The sequence below is a fragment of the Bison bison genome, unplaced genomic scaffold, assembly GCF_000754665.1.
Source record: "Bison bison bison isolate TAMUID 2011002044 unplaced genomic scaffold, Bison_UMD1.0 scf7180017864156, whole genome shotgun sequence".
In the NCBI taxonomy this organism is placed as follows: Eukaryota; Metazoa; Chordata; class Mammalia; order Artiodactyla; family Bovidae; genus Bison; species Bison bison.
In genome coordinates, this window is record NW_011494728.1 from 1,558,075 (window position 1) to 1,572,682 (window position 14,608).

A 14,608-nucleotide genomic window follows, 5' to 3' on the forward strand; every position below is an offset into this window, starting at 1 on the left:
AAGGTGACTTAAAACTCAACATTGAAAAAACTAAGATCGTGGCATCTGGTCCCATTAGGCTAAGTCTCTTCTGTCGTCTCCTACTTTTTGCAACTCTATGGACTGTAGCCTGCCAGGCTCCTCTGTCCATGGGATTCTCCAGACAAGAAAACTGGAGTGACTCACAAAGCCCTCCTCCAGGGGCTTCTCCCCACCCAGGGATAGAACCTACATCTTCTGCATTGCAGGTGGATTGTTTATCACTGAGCCACCAGGGAAGCCCCTGGTCCCATCATTTAATGGCAAATAGAAAGGAAAAAAGTGGAAAGAGTGACAGATTTTATTTTCTTGGGCTCCAAAATCACTGCAGACTGTGACTGCAGTCATGAAATTAAAAGATGCTTGTTCCTTAGAAGGAAAGCTATGACAAAGTTAGACAGCATATTCAAAAGCAGAGACATCACTTTGCCGACAAAGGTCCATATAGTCAAAGCTATGGTTTTTCCAGTAGTCATGTGCAGGTATGAGAGTTGGACCATAAAAAAGCCTGAGTGCTGAAGAATTAATGCTTTCAAATCATGCTGCTGAAGAAGATTCCTGAGGGTCTCTTGGACAGCAAGGAGATCAAACCAGTCACTTCCAAAGGAAATCAACCTTGAATATTCATTGGAAGGACCAATGCTGAAGCTGAAGCTCCTAAATTTTGGCCATTTAATGTGAAGAGCTGACTCATAGGAAAAGATCCTGATGCTGAGAAAGACTGAAGGCAAAAGGAGAAGGGAGTAACAGAGGATAAGATGGTTGGATAGCATCACCGACTTAAGGGACATGAGTTTGAACAAATTCCAGAAGATAGTGAAGGACAGGGAAGCCTGGAGTTCTGCAGTCCTTGGGGTTGCAACAAGTCAAACAATTTAGTGAGTGAATGACAATAATCACATTGAACTTTACAGTACTGGCCTATTGTTTAGACCTGTATGACAAGTCAGAGTAAAATTAGATACATTTGAGTAAAAATTCTACATCAGAGATGGCTAGTTGAGTTTTACTGAAAAGGCCACCTATCACACAGAAGCTAAGAATTTTAACTTTTAGTTGTGATCAGAGTTAATCCTCACTACAGAGATAACCTCTTCTTACAGAGGCCTTAGCGCAAAGGAAAGATGTCTTCTGTAGTAGGTTTGAAATAAACAAGTAAACAAAACATATGAATCTGAATAAAATAACTATAGTCAAATTTGGCATATAAAATCTCCAGCATATACTAAATATTTTCAACTGAAATATTCAGTATTGCTTTGTAATATATCTTAACATCAGTCATAAATGGACCATTCCTAGATTATATAGATATGTTCATTAAAAATAAGTGCAATTGCAGCTTATTGACTAATTTCCAATAAATAATATATATATATAAAATTTTAAATAATACATGCATATAATTTTATTAAGGCATTAAAAGATTTGTTTTCATGAATTTCAATTGATATGATTTAGAAAACTACTAATTATTGTTTGAATTTGTAAGTATAAAAATTAAGTATCCTTGAAAAAATAGAATTATCTTTACTTAAATAAGGAACAAGTTTAGAGAGTCTATATCCATATTTTGCTTGTCACTCGAGTGGAATATATTGTCCTTATAATAAGCTTTGCTGTGAAATAACTGTGATTCAAATGTGTGTATGGATTCTCATATATCTTCAGCATAATACAGGTACTCTGTACCTTATTGATCCAGAAATTGGATGAGGTCCAATCTCAAATATTTCAGGATTACTACAGGTCACAAAAAAATTCCTTAAGATATGTAAGTCTTCTGGGAAAAAATTGCTCATACTTAAATTCCCATAAAAAATTTCAAAATCACTTTCCTAATATTGTATGTTGCAAAACAGCGAAACTACAATTTTTACCCCTTGAAATAAACATTTCTGGGGACGGAAGACAGAATCTCAGTTTTGGCCAATATATCTCCCACTTCTTTTGCTTAAGGTGTACTTGTTTCATAGCTTTATGGCTAAATTATGCATGAGATGAGAAAATCTGCTCATCTCTATTTTATCATGAAGATAGTTTATTTAGAATTTCTTTACTAAACCTTTTTATATTTAAATCTTAGCTCCCAGTATTTTTGCATTTCTTTATTGCTTCCCCAAATAACCACCAGCTAATCTTTATACACACCAACATACCTCTGCTTTGAGGATGTGTCCTTATAATTTCTTCTACCTTATACATCTAGATTCTCAAATATATTCACTTCTGTTCCTTCTCTTACTCAAATTATTTCCATGCAACCAGGCTTAAGTCGAATGTCATCTCATGCTATAAAACATCCCCATGTGTAAGGGGAACAATCATTTAGTCCTTTTGTCTATTACCAAACTTGACAATTTTATACCACATTTGTGACACAAAATTTTCTATATAATCATTTGCATATACATTTCCCATCATATACTATAATATTCTTTATATAAACAAGTCTCTCCTTCCCACAAACTGAAAATTTCTTTTCTTTTAGCTTTTTCTCTGGAATGTTTCTTTTATTCTTGATGTGCAGCAACCAAGACTTTATTGCACAGTATTCCAGTAGAACTGGCATATGTTTTAGGATAGTAAATATGCAAGTTGTTTGGTTTATAACACTCCTTGTGATGAATTCTTCCATTTTGGCAGCTGTTTTGGCTACAGTAACATATTAGAATGTTGTCTTCAGAAAGAAAAAACACCCTCCAATTTCATCTTTATTTCATCTTTTACATTTGTTACTCATAACCTAGTACCAATCAAAATCTAAATACAACATTCTTCTGACTTTACTCAAAACAATGCTCCTTTTCTAGAAATTTTGTAAATATTTCCCAATAATACTTTATTAGTTCTAGTTGTGATGAACATTTCTCTAAAGGAAAATAAATGATGAAGCACTAAATCACCCTCCTAAGAAACGGCATCTAAGAAATGCTATTTAGGATTGAATTAAACTTATTTTCATTGGGCTTTGTTTTATACACCATAAGATCTACTTCTCTGAGGAAATTCAGAATTACCAGTAGCTATCGAAGGATAGATTTTTTTCTTCAGGTCTCACGCTATGTGTACCATTAGTCAATATCAAGTAAAGAGCTATAATGTAAGACAGATAGAAATTGAAATTTAGTGCTTTATTGCTGAACAAAAATATGATTGAGTTCTTTATATATACTATTTACCAATATTGTTCTTACCCACTGAAACCTACAATGAGTTTAAAGTGTCTTTACATTCCATTAACATCATCATTATTATTTATAGATGGTTTTCATCCAAACATAAAAAGCATTTATTCTTTCTAGCTATGTACCAGGACCTGAGTTATGAGAAAGAAATATAACATCAAAGAAATAATTTTTTGCTTGCTAGAATCTACAGATCTAATGAGAAAGATAGCAGAATGAGTAAATAGTTGCTAAAAGATAATAAATGCTGTTTTAAAACTTGCTCAAGGATTATGGGAGGTTAGCACAGAATCAATTGATTTGACCTTGATAGTTTGGGTCAAACAAGTGATCTGGAAGAAGGGAAACAGGTGGTACCTATTTTATACTTGAGATATATTATGTTTTTTAATAATATTTTAATAGATCTAAAATGTTTTAGATATTTTGAAGGAATTATAGATGTATGAGTGAAGACCCATATGTTTCTCCTATTTGATTCACCTATAAGCACTATTTTTTTATGTACAAGCTTATTTCTATGCCAGACCAACTGACCATCAGCATTTCCAACTAAAGGTTCAGCAGCACACTGCCAACATTCACTTGAAGAATCTAGTGTATTCCTATTGCTGTTTGAGCTTCTAGAGGAGCTTCAAAGCATTCTCTCAAGATTTCTTTCAAAAAAGTATATTGATTCTGGTTGTTTATGGAATCGAAACCTAACCTATTTATTGACAACAGCTTAAATTTTGGTCCCAACTTTCCCATGTTATTTTAATTCTAACCGTGGCCTTGAATGCTTTAACCAAAGGAATAATTAACAGTGGAAGCTTCAGTTTATGTAATGGTGATCCTTTCTGGGTGATAAATACTCTCAAATTATACCTTACAGTTAATCATTTCTAAAGTTCTTTAAGTGTAAAGTACAAATAATAGCCATTTGACAGGAAGTGGTGGTGGAGGGGGTAAGCTATAGATGAAAGAGTACTTATCTGGGTTCAATTCCTAGCTCCACATTTGTTTGCCTAGATATATAATACTGATCAATTTGGTTAAATTTTTATATATCAAATTATCAGAAACATTTTCTTCACTTTGAATATGGCTTATGTTTATACTATGAGATTTTAAGGAAGAAGCAAATAAACCGCATACTGCCAGCAGTAGTGTTCTTTTTACTCTGTACTCTTTTCAGTATTCTAAGTAATAAAGCAGGTTCTAGTCATTAGCTTTTCCCAAACCAAACCAAAACTCTGGCATGTTTTGTATAGTACTCAACTTCTCTGCTCTCCTGATTTAATGATTTCCTTTTCAAAAGTCCTTCAATATGTTGCTTGCTGCTTTACATGTGCCCTTCTGCAATTTTATAATAGTCACACAAAGGTAATTAAATGAGCCAAATATATTCTGCTAAATTTGAACTCAAAAGAGGAGCCCCTTGGTGCATATTAACTTATGATTAAAGATCATGGAACCAGGGTTGAAAAGTACATTGTTGAGTTCATATAAATCCATACATTGATAGTAATAGTATAAATTGGAACTCTTTCAAAATCAGTTTGATAAATTGTTTTCCAGCCATGGAAATGGTGATAAAACTTAAACTCAAATTCTTTATAAAAGATTATTTATTTAAAATAAATAATTTAAGGAAAAATACATATGAAGATATTCATTGCCACATTATTAATAATATATAACAAAATAATAAATATATGAAATGTCTAATTTTGGCTCATTAAATTAAAGATATGATATACTCATTTTGATGCAGATGTTATTATGGTTATTATGATTATTTTGAAAGTTATAAGAATTGGTAATACTATAAGGAGAACTGGTAATATTGATAATAAAATCTTAAATAAAAAAATTCAAAATCAAAGCAGTGTTTCTAATGCTGTTATACAAAATTACATAAAGTGGAGAAAAAGATTTTAGAACTTTATCCATGTGTCAGGTGATGTGATGATAAGTACTTTTCTTATTATTCTTTCTTATAAGTTTTACATATTTTAATTAGCTTGAAAAATATTAAATGCAAAAAATGCAATAGATAAAAATATTCCTGACACATATAACTGCCTTCTAAGATCAGAATAAGCTCCTTTCAACTTTATAGTAATATAGTTAATGGTACTAATGCTTTTACAATTGACATAGGCATTCTCAAATTAAAATGCTGATTATAGAACATGAGGAACCCCAGCAAGTTTGATTTCCTTTTTGTGACAAGAGATGGACTTGGTAGTCTTTCCTCAATTATTATGCTAGTTAATATTTCCATATATGAACAAGCCTGCTGCTGCTGCTGCTAAGTTGCTTCAGTCATGTCTGACTCTGTGCGACCCCATAGACGGCAGCCCACCAGGCTCCCCCGTCCCCGGGATTCTCCAGGCCAGAACACTGGAGTGGGTTGCCATTTCCTTCTCCAGTGCATGAAAGTGAAAAGTGAAAGTGAAGTCACTCAGTTATGTCCGACTCTTAGTGACCCCATGGACTGCAGCCTACCAGGCTCCTCCGTCCATGGGATTTTCCAGGCAAGAGTACTGGAGTGGGGTGCCATTGCCTTCTCCATAAACAAGCCTACTGACTTAATTTTGATAACATAGATATCATTACAGGACTGATTGTTTGATCGCTTGTTTTTATTTATTTTTTAAGTTAAATTTATTTATTTTATTTTAATTGGAGGCTAATTACTTTACAATATTGTATTGGTTTTGCCATACATCAACAAGAATCCACCACAGGTGTACACGTGTTCCCCATCCTGAACCCCACTCCCACTTCCCTCCCCATACCATCCCTGTGGGTCATCCCAGTGCTCCAGCCCCAAGCATCCTGTATCCTGCATCGAACCTGGACTGGTGATTCGTTTCTTATATGATATTATACATGTTTCAATGCCATTCTCCCAAATCATCCCACCCTCTCCCTCTCCCACAGAGTCCAAAAAACTATTCTATACATCTGTGTCTCTTTTGCTGTCTTGCATACAGCGATGGTTATCATTACCATCTTTCTAAATTCCATATATATGCGTTAGTATACTGTATTGGTGTTTTTCTTTCCAGCTTACTTCACTCTGTATAATAGGCTCCAGTTTCATCCACCTCATTAGAACTGATTCAAGTGTATTCTTTTTAATGGCTGAGTAATACTCCATTGTGTATATATACCACAGCTTTCTTATCCATTCATCTGCTGATGGACATCTAGGTTGCTTCAATGTCCTGGCTAGTATAAACAGTGCTGCGATGAACATTGGGGTACACATGTCTCTTTCAATTCTGGTTTCCTCGGTGTGTATGCCCCACAGTGGGATTGCTGGATCGTATGGCAGTTCTATTTCCAGTTTTTAAGGAATCTCCACACTGTTCTCCATAGTGGCTGTACTAGTTTGCATTCCCACCAACAGTGTAAGAGGGTTCCCTTTTCTCCACACCCTCTCCAGCATTTATGGCTTGTAGACTTTTCGATAGCAGCCACTCTGACTGGCATGAAATGGTACCTCATTGTGGTTTTGATTTGCATTTCTCTGATAATGAGTGATGTTGAGCATCTTTTCATGTGTTTGCTAGCCATCTGTATGTCTTCTTTGGAGAAATGTCTGTTTAGTTCTTTGGCCCATTTTTTGATTGGGTCGTTTATTTTTCTGGAGTTGAGCTGTAGGAGTTGCTTGTATATTTTTGAGATTAGTTGTTTGTCAGGTGCCTCATTTGCTATTATTTTCTCCCATTCCAAAGGCTGTCTTTCACCTTGCTTATAGTTTCCTGAGTTGTGCAGAAGCTTTTAATTTTAATTAGGTCCCATTTGTTTATTTTTGCTTTTATTTCCAATATTCTGGGAGGTGGGTCATAGAGGATCCTGCAAACTCTTCCAGAAAATTGCAGAGGAAGGTAAACTTCCAAACTCATTCTATGAGGCCACCATCACCCTAATACTAAAACCTGACAAAGATGCCACAAAAAAAGAAAACTACAGGCTTGATTTTAGATTCTGCTAAAATTATGTGCATTTTCTACTTGCATACAGGCCTAGTTCCATTTAATTCTTTATAAGTTTGTGTTGCCAGTAAATCAGGTATTTTGAAAATTTCTGTTTGGGTCTGTGTTTTATTCACATGAACAGAAGGCTATTTAGAAGACTAAATTTCATAATCACATTGAAAATACTACTTGAAAAACAATAGCACCATATGAAGACCACACTGAAAAAGAAGCAAGGGATACGTTTGCCACATGGAGAATAGTTACAGTTTGATTTTGTAAAAGCATTAATGCATAGGATTGTGAACATGTTCAAGAAAATGGCATCATTAATAATTTGATTTCCAGAGGTTGCTAAAACTTCTCTTAATGTGTTACAAATAGGGAAATTAGTAAGCTAATAATTTATCCATTGTCATCTCTAAACAAGTCACAGTATGAAAAACTGAATAAAAATTACCTCAACTCTCCTATCTGAGAGGATCAAGAAAAGAAGGATATGCAGGTATCATTTCATATACAGATAGAAGTAGAGCTGTTGTTGTTTAGTCACTAAGTCATGCACAACTCTTTGACACCCTACATACTGTAGCCTGTCAGTCTCCTGTGTCTATGGGATTTCCCAGGCAAGAATACTGGAGTGGGTTGCCATTCCCTTCTCCAGGGAATCTTCCTGACCCAGAGATCCAACCCACATCTCCTGCTTCGCAGGCAGATTCTTTACCACTGAGCCACCTAGGAAGTCAGAAGTAGAGTTAGAGAAGATAAGGATAGATCTGTATGTCCATTCAAGGTGTCATAACCAAATACCATACATTTAGGGGCTTAAACAGAAATTTATTTTCTCACAGTTCTAGAGGTTCATGGTTCACATAAAAAGGTGCTATCAGGGTCAGTTTCTGATGATACTCCTGCTTCATGCTTGTGGATAGCCACCTTCTTGCTATGTCCTTAACATGACTTTCCACCTGTTCATGATTGACAGTGGGAAGAGGAAGAGAGATGTCAGAGTGTCTCTTCCTTTTCTTACAAGGACACTGGCCCTACTGGATAAAGGCCTCACCTTAGGACATCACATAAACTTGAGTATCTCTTAATAGTCCCTATGTCCAAATAGGAGATAGTCACACTGATGTATGTGTGTGTGTGTGTGTGTGTGTGTGTGTGTGTGTATACTGTTGCTGAGTAAAGGAAGGTAGGAAAGCAATATACAAGTTTAGTAACATCCAAGAAAGGTATAGCCATGCCAAACTTGAAATCTGTGGTCCATTTTGAGCATCGCTGATCTCCTGTCCATTCTAAAGGAGATCAGTCCTGGATGTTCATTGGAAGGACTGATGCTAAAGCTGAAACTCCAGTACTTTGGCCACCTCATGCAAAGAGTTGACTCATTGGAAAAGACCCTGATGCTGGGAGGGATTGGGGGCTGGAGGAGAAGGGGATGACAGAGGATGAGATGGCTGGATGGCATCACTGACTTGATGGACATGAGTTTGAGTAAACTCCGGGAGTTGGTGATGGACAGGGAGGCCTGGCGTGCTGCGATTCATGGGGTCACAAAGAATCAGACACAACTGAGCGACTGAACTGAACTGAACTGAACTGATCTCCTTGTAAGTCTCCTAATTGCCATAATACTAATTGGGATAAGAAGGCAGTCATGATCAGCTCAGAGGGATGTGTCACCATTTGTTTTAGATCTCACCTCATATATATCATAAACTTCATTGCTATGTTCTGGAAAAGCACTAGAGAACAGAAATCAGAGCACTGGAACTCAGTAGTTTTTCTAATTGGCAAGGTGTAGTCCATTAAACTTTTCCAATTCTGTCAATAAGAATGACATCTGGCCTATGAATTAAAGAAGTTGAAAGTCTGTAGCCTTAATTTTCTGGAAACATTTCTGTGATTTTTTTTATATAACAGCAGATTTATTTCTAATGAAAATTCAACCTATTGCTAAAAAAGAAAAATAATATGGAATATCTTTCATATTAAATAAAGCAATTTCTACTTTATACTGAAATAAATCTATTCTCAATGTAATTATTTTTAAATAATGAATTACAATATCAAATTATACAATGCTGCTTTAACAAGAGGGCAAATCCCCTACCACACTACATGCTGTTATTTTAAAACTTCAAGTTGGCTTTCTTCCAACATAGCATAGAGTTTGCCATTGAGCACAAGGACTGGCAAGGCGTTTATTTATGTCCAATTGATTTTTCACTTTGGAGTGGCCAGTTGATATCTTGTCCATATTTGAATATGAGCAGTTAAAGTCCTCTGACCCATAAAACCTTTAAGTGATGTCAGATGAATATCAGAAAAGGGATGGCCCATTTATGATAACGCAGCATTTTGTTGATTTTTTGTGTGTGGCATTTGTCATATTACATTCCATTCATTCTCTTTTTATATATCCTTTATACTCTTTTGTATGAGACCAGGTAGGCTGTTTTTTTCACCATTTTTTTCCTTATCCAAAGAGTGTCATATCAGAGGGACTTAATTGTGTTGAATAATGAACAGAACAAAATTCTAAAATTTTACTAGGGACCTTTGTCACACTTATATAATGCTCATCTCGAGTATTATAGAAATCCTTTTGTTTCCTTTAAGTGCATGAAATGTCGTTGTTGTTCAGTCACTAATCACGGCAGACTCTGTGCAAACCCATGGACTGCAGAATTCCAGGCTCCTCTGTCTTTCACTGACTCCTGGAGTTTGCTCAAACTCATGTCCATGGAGTTGCTGATTCTATCCAACCATCTCATCCTGTGTCATCCTCTTCTCCTGCTGCCGTTTTTCCCAGCATCACAGACTTTTCCAATGAGTCAGCTCTTTGCATCAGGTGGCCAAAGTATTGGAGCTTCAGCTTCCAATGAATATCCAGGGTTGATTTCCTTTATGTTTGACTGCTTTGATCTCCTTGCTGTCCAAGGCCTCCCAAGAGCCTTCTTAAGCACCACAGTTTGAAAGCATCAATTCTTTGCGCTCAGCCTTCTTCATGCACCAACTCTCACATCCTTACATGACTACTGGAAAAACCAGAGCTTTGACTGTACAGATCTTTGTTGGCAAAGTGATGTCTCTGCTTTTTAATACATGGTCTAGGTTTCTCATAGCTTTCCTTCCAACAGTAAGCATCTTTTAATTTCCTGGCTGCAGTCACAGTCTGCAGTGATTTTTGGAGCTCAAGGGAGTCCAAGAAAATAAAATATGTCATAGCTCCCACTTTTCCCCCTTCTATTTACCGTGAAGTGATGGGGCTGGATGCCATGGTCTTAGTTTTTTTAATGTTGAGTTTCAAGACATCTTTTTGACTCTTCTCTTTCACCCTCATCAATAGACTCTTCCTCTTCACTCTTTGTCATTAGAGTTGTATGATCTGCATATCTGAGATTGTTGATATTTCTGTCCTCAATTTTGATTCCAGATTGTGATTAATCAAGCCTAGCATTTTGCATGATGTACTCTGTATCTAAGTGAAATAAGCATGGTAACAATATACAGCCTTTCCCAATTTTGAATAAGACCATTGTTCCATATTTGGTTTTCACTGTTGCTTCTTGACCCACATACAGGTTTCTCAGGGACATGTAAGGTGGTCTGGGATGCCTAACATTTTAAGTATTTTCCACAGTTTGTTGTGATCCACTCAATCACAGCAATTAGCGTAGTCAGTGAAGCAGAAGTAGATGTTTTTCTGTAATTCCCTTGCTTACTCCATGATTCCTGGCTTCCTGGGTGGCTCAGATCCCCAGGTTCAATCCCTGGTTCAGGAAGATCCCTTGGAGAAGGAAATGGCAACCCACTCCAGTATTCTTGCCTGGAAAATCCCATGGACGGAAGAGCCTGTACAGTCCATGTGGTCACAAAGAGTCGGACACAACTGAGTGACTTCACTTTTCACTCCATGGTCCAACGAATGTTGGCAATTTGACCTCTTCTTCCTCTGCCTTTTCTAAATCCAGATTGTACCTCAAGAATTTCTTGGTTCATATACTGATGAAGCCTAGCTTGAAGAATTTTGAGCATAACCTTACTATCATAGGAAATGAGTACTTATTTTAGCCTCAATTTGAATATTCTTTGACACTTGAACCCTTCTTTGGGATTGGAAGGAAAACTGACCTTTTCCAGTCCTGTGACCACTGCTGAATTTTCCAAATTTGCTGTTATATTGAGTTCATCACTTAACAGCATCATGTCTTAGGATTTGAAATAGCTCAGCTAGAATTCTGTCAGCTTTATTTGTAGTAATGATTCCTAAAGCCAACTTGACATCACACTCCAGGACGTCCTACTCTAGGTGAGTGACCATGGCATTGTGGTTATCCAGTTCATTAAGACTTTTTTGTATAGTTCTTCCGTGTATTCTTACCTCTTCTTAATCTCTTCTGCTTCTCTTAGGTCTTTTCATTTCTGTCCTCTATCCTGCACATTCTTGCATGAAATGTTCACTTGATATCTCCAATTTTCTTGATAAGATCTCTAGTCTTTCCCTTTCTGTTGTTTCCCTATACTTCTCTGCATTGTTTATTTAAGAAGGCTTTCTCATCTTTCCTGCTACTTCTGGAACTTTGCATTAATTTGGGTATATCTTTTTCTTTCTCCATTGCTTTTTGCTTCTTTTCTTTCCTCAGCTACTTGTAAAGCCTCCTCAGAAAACTACCTTGACATATTGCATTTCTTTTTCTTTGGGATGGTTTTGGTTACAGTGTTACAAACCTCTGTCCATGGTTCTTCAGACATTCTGTGTACCAGATCTAACACCATGAATCTATTCATCACCTCCAACATATAATTATAAGGGATATCTGAATAGCCTAGTGGTTTTCCCTGCTTTCTTCAATTTAAGCAAGAATTTTGCAATAAGGAGCTGGTGTTCTGGGCCACGGTCATTTCCAGGTCTTGTTTTTGCTGCATGTATACAGTTTCTCTCATTCTATTATTTTCCACTATTTCTTTGCATTGATCACTAAGGAAGGCTTTCTTATCTCTCCTTGCAATTCTTTGAAACTGTGCATTCAAATGGGTATATCTTTCCTTTTCTCCTTTGCCTTTAGCTTCTCCCTTTTCTCAGCTATTTGTAAGGCCTCCTCAGACAACCATTTTACCTTTTTGCATTTCTTTTTCTTGAGGATGATTTTGATCCCTGCCTCCTGTACAATGTCAGGAACCTCTGTCCATAGTTATTCAGGTACTCTCTCTATCAGATCTAATCCCTTGAATCTATTTGTCACTTCCCACTGTATAATCATAAGGGATTTGATTTAGATCACACCTGAATTGTCTAGTGGTTTGCCCTACTTTTTAAAATTTAAGTCTGTATTTGGCAAGGAGTTCATGATCTGTGCCAAAGTCATCTCCGGGTCTTGTTTTTTGCTGAGTGTATAGAGCTTCTCCATTTTTGGCTGTAAAGGATATAATCAATCTGATTTCAGTATTGACCATCTGGTGATGTCCATGTAGTCTTCTCTTGTGTTGTTGGAAGAAGGTGTTTGCTATGACAGTGCGTTCTCTTGGCAAAACTCTATTAGCCTTTGCCCTGCTTCATTTTGTACTCCAAGGCCAAATTTGCCTGTTATTCCAGGTATCTCTTGACTTTCTGCTTTTGCATTCCAATCCCCTATAATGAAAAGGACATCTTTTTTGGGTGTTGGATCTAGAAGGTCTTTTAGGTCTTCATAGAACCCTTCAACTTCAGCTTCTTCAGCATTACTGGTTGGGGCATAGGCTTGGATTACTATGATATTGAATGGTTTACTTGGAAACAGATCATTCTGTCGTTTTTGAGATTGCATCCAAGTACTGCATTTTGGACTCTCCTGTTTACTATGATAGCCACTCCATTTCTTCTAAGGGATTCTTGCAACCAGTAGTAGAAATAATGGTCACCTGAGTTAAATTCACTCATTCCAATCCATTTTAGTTCACTGATTCCTAGAATGTTAATGTTCACTCTTGCCATCTCCTGTTTAAACACTTCCAATTTCCAGATGTTTGAGCTGCCTTTTGAAAAGGCAGAGGAACCAGAGATCAAATTGCCATCACCCACTGGATCATCAAAAAAAGCAAGAGAGTTCCAGTAAAACATCTATTTCTGCTTTATTGACTATCACAATAAATGGTGGAAAATTCTGAAAGGGATGAGAATACCAGGCCACCTGACCTGTCTCTTGAATCTGTATGCAGGTCAGGAAGCAACAGTCAGAACTGGACATGGAACAACAGGCTGGTTCCAAATAGGAAAAGGATTATGTCAAGGCTGTATATTGTCACCCTGCTTATTTAACTTATATGCAGAGTACATCATGAGAAACGCTGGGCTGGGTGAAGCACAAGCTGGAATCAAGATTGCTGGGAGAAATATCAATAACCTCAGATATGCAGATGACACCACTCTTATGGCAGAAAGTAAAGAGGAACTAAAAAGCCTGTTGATGAAAGTGAAAGAGGAAAGTGAAAAAGTTGGCTTAAAGCTCAACATTCAGAAAACTAAGATCATGGCATCCAGTCCCATCACTTCATGGCAAATAGATGGGGAAACAGTGGAAACAGTGGCTGACTTTAGTTTTTGGGCTCCAAAGTCACTGCCAATGGTGACTGCAGCCATGAAAGTAAAAGACACTTGCTCCTTGGAAGGAAAGTTATGACCAACCTACACAGCATATTAAAAAGCAGAGACATTGCCTTGCCAACAAAGGTCTGTCTAGTCAAGGCTATGATTTTTCCAGTAGTCATGTACGGATGTGAGAGTTGGACTATAAAGAAAGCTGAGTGCCAAAGAATTGATGCTTTTGAACTGTGGTGTTGGAGAAGACTCTTGACAGTCCCTTGGTCTGCAAAGAGATCCAGCCAGTCCATCCTAAAGGAGATCAGTCCCGAGTGTTCTTTGGATGGACTGATGTTGAAGCTGAAACTCCAATACTTTGGCCACCTGATGCGAAGAGCTGACTTATTTGAAAAGACCCTGATCCTGGGAAAGATTGAAGGCAGGAGGAGAAGGGGATGACAGAGGATGAGATGGTTGGATGGCATCACCAACTCAATGGATGTTAGTTTGGTTAAACTCTGGGAGTTGGTGATGGTCAGGGAGACCTGGTGTGCTGCGTCAGGTATGACTGAGCTACTGAACTGAACTGAACTGATAGAGTTTCTCCATCTTTGGGTGCAAAGAATATGATCAGTCTGATTTTGATATTGACCAGCTGGTTATGTCCCTTTTTAGATCATCTCTTGAGTTGTTGGAAGAGGGTGTTTGCTATACCCAGCATGTTCTCTTGATAGAACTCTGTTAGCCTTTGCTGTGCTTCACTTTGTACTCCAAGGTCAAACTTTCCTATTATTATCTCTATCTCATGATTTTTTATGTTTGCATTCCAATCCCCTATAATGAAAAGGACATTACTTTTTTGT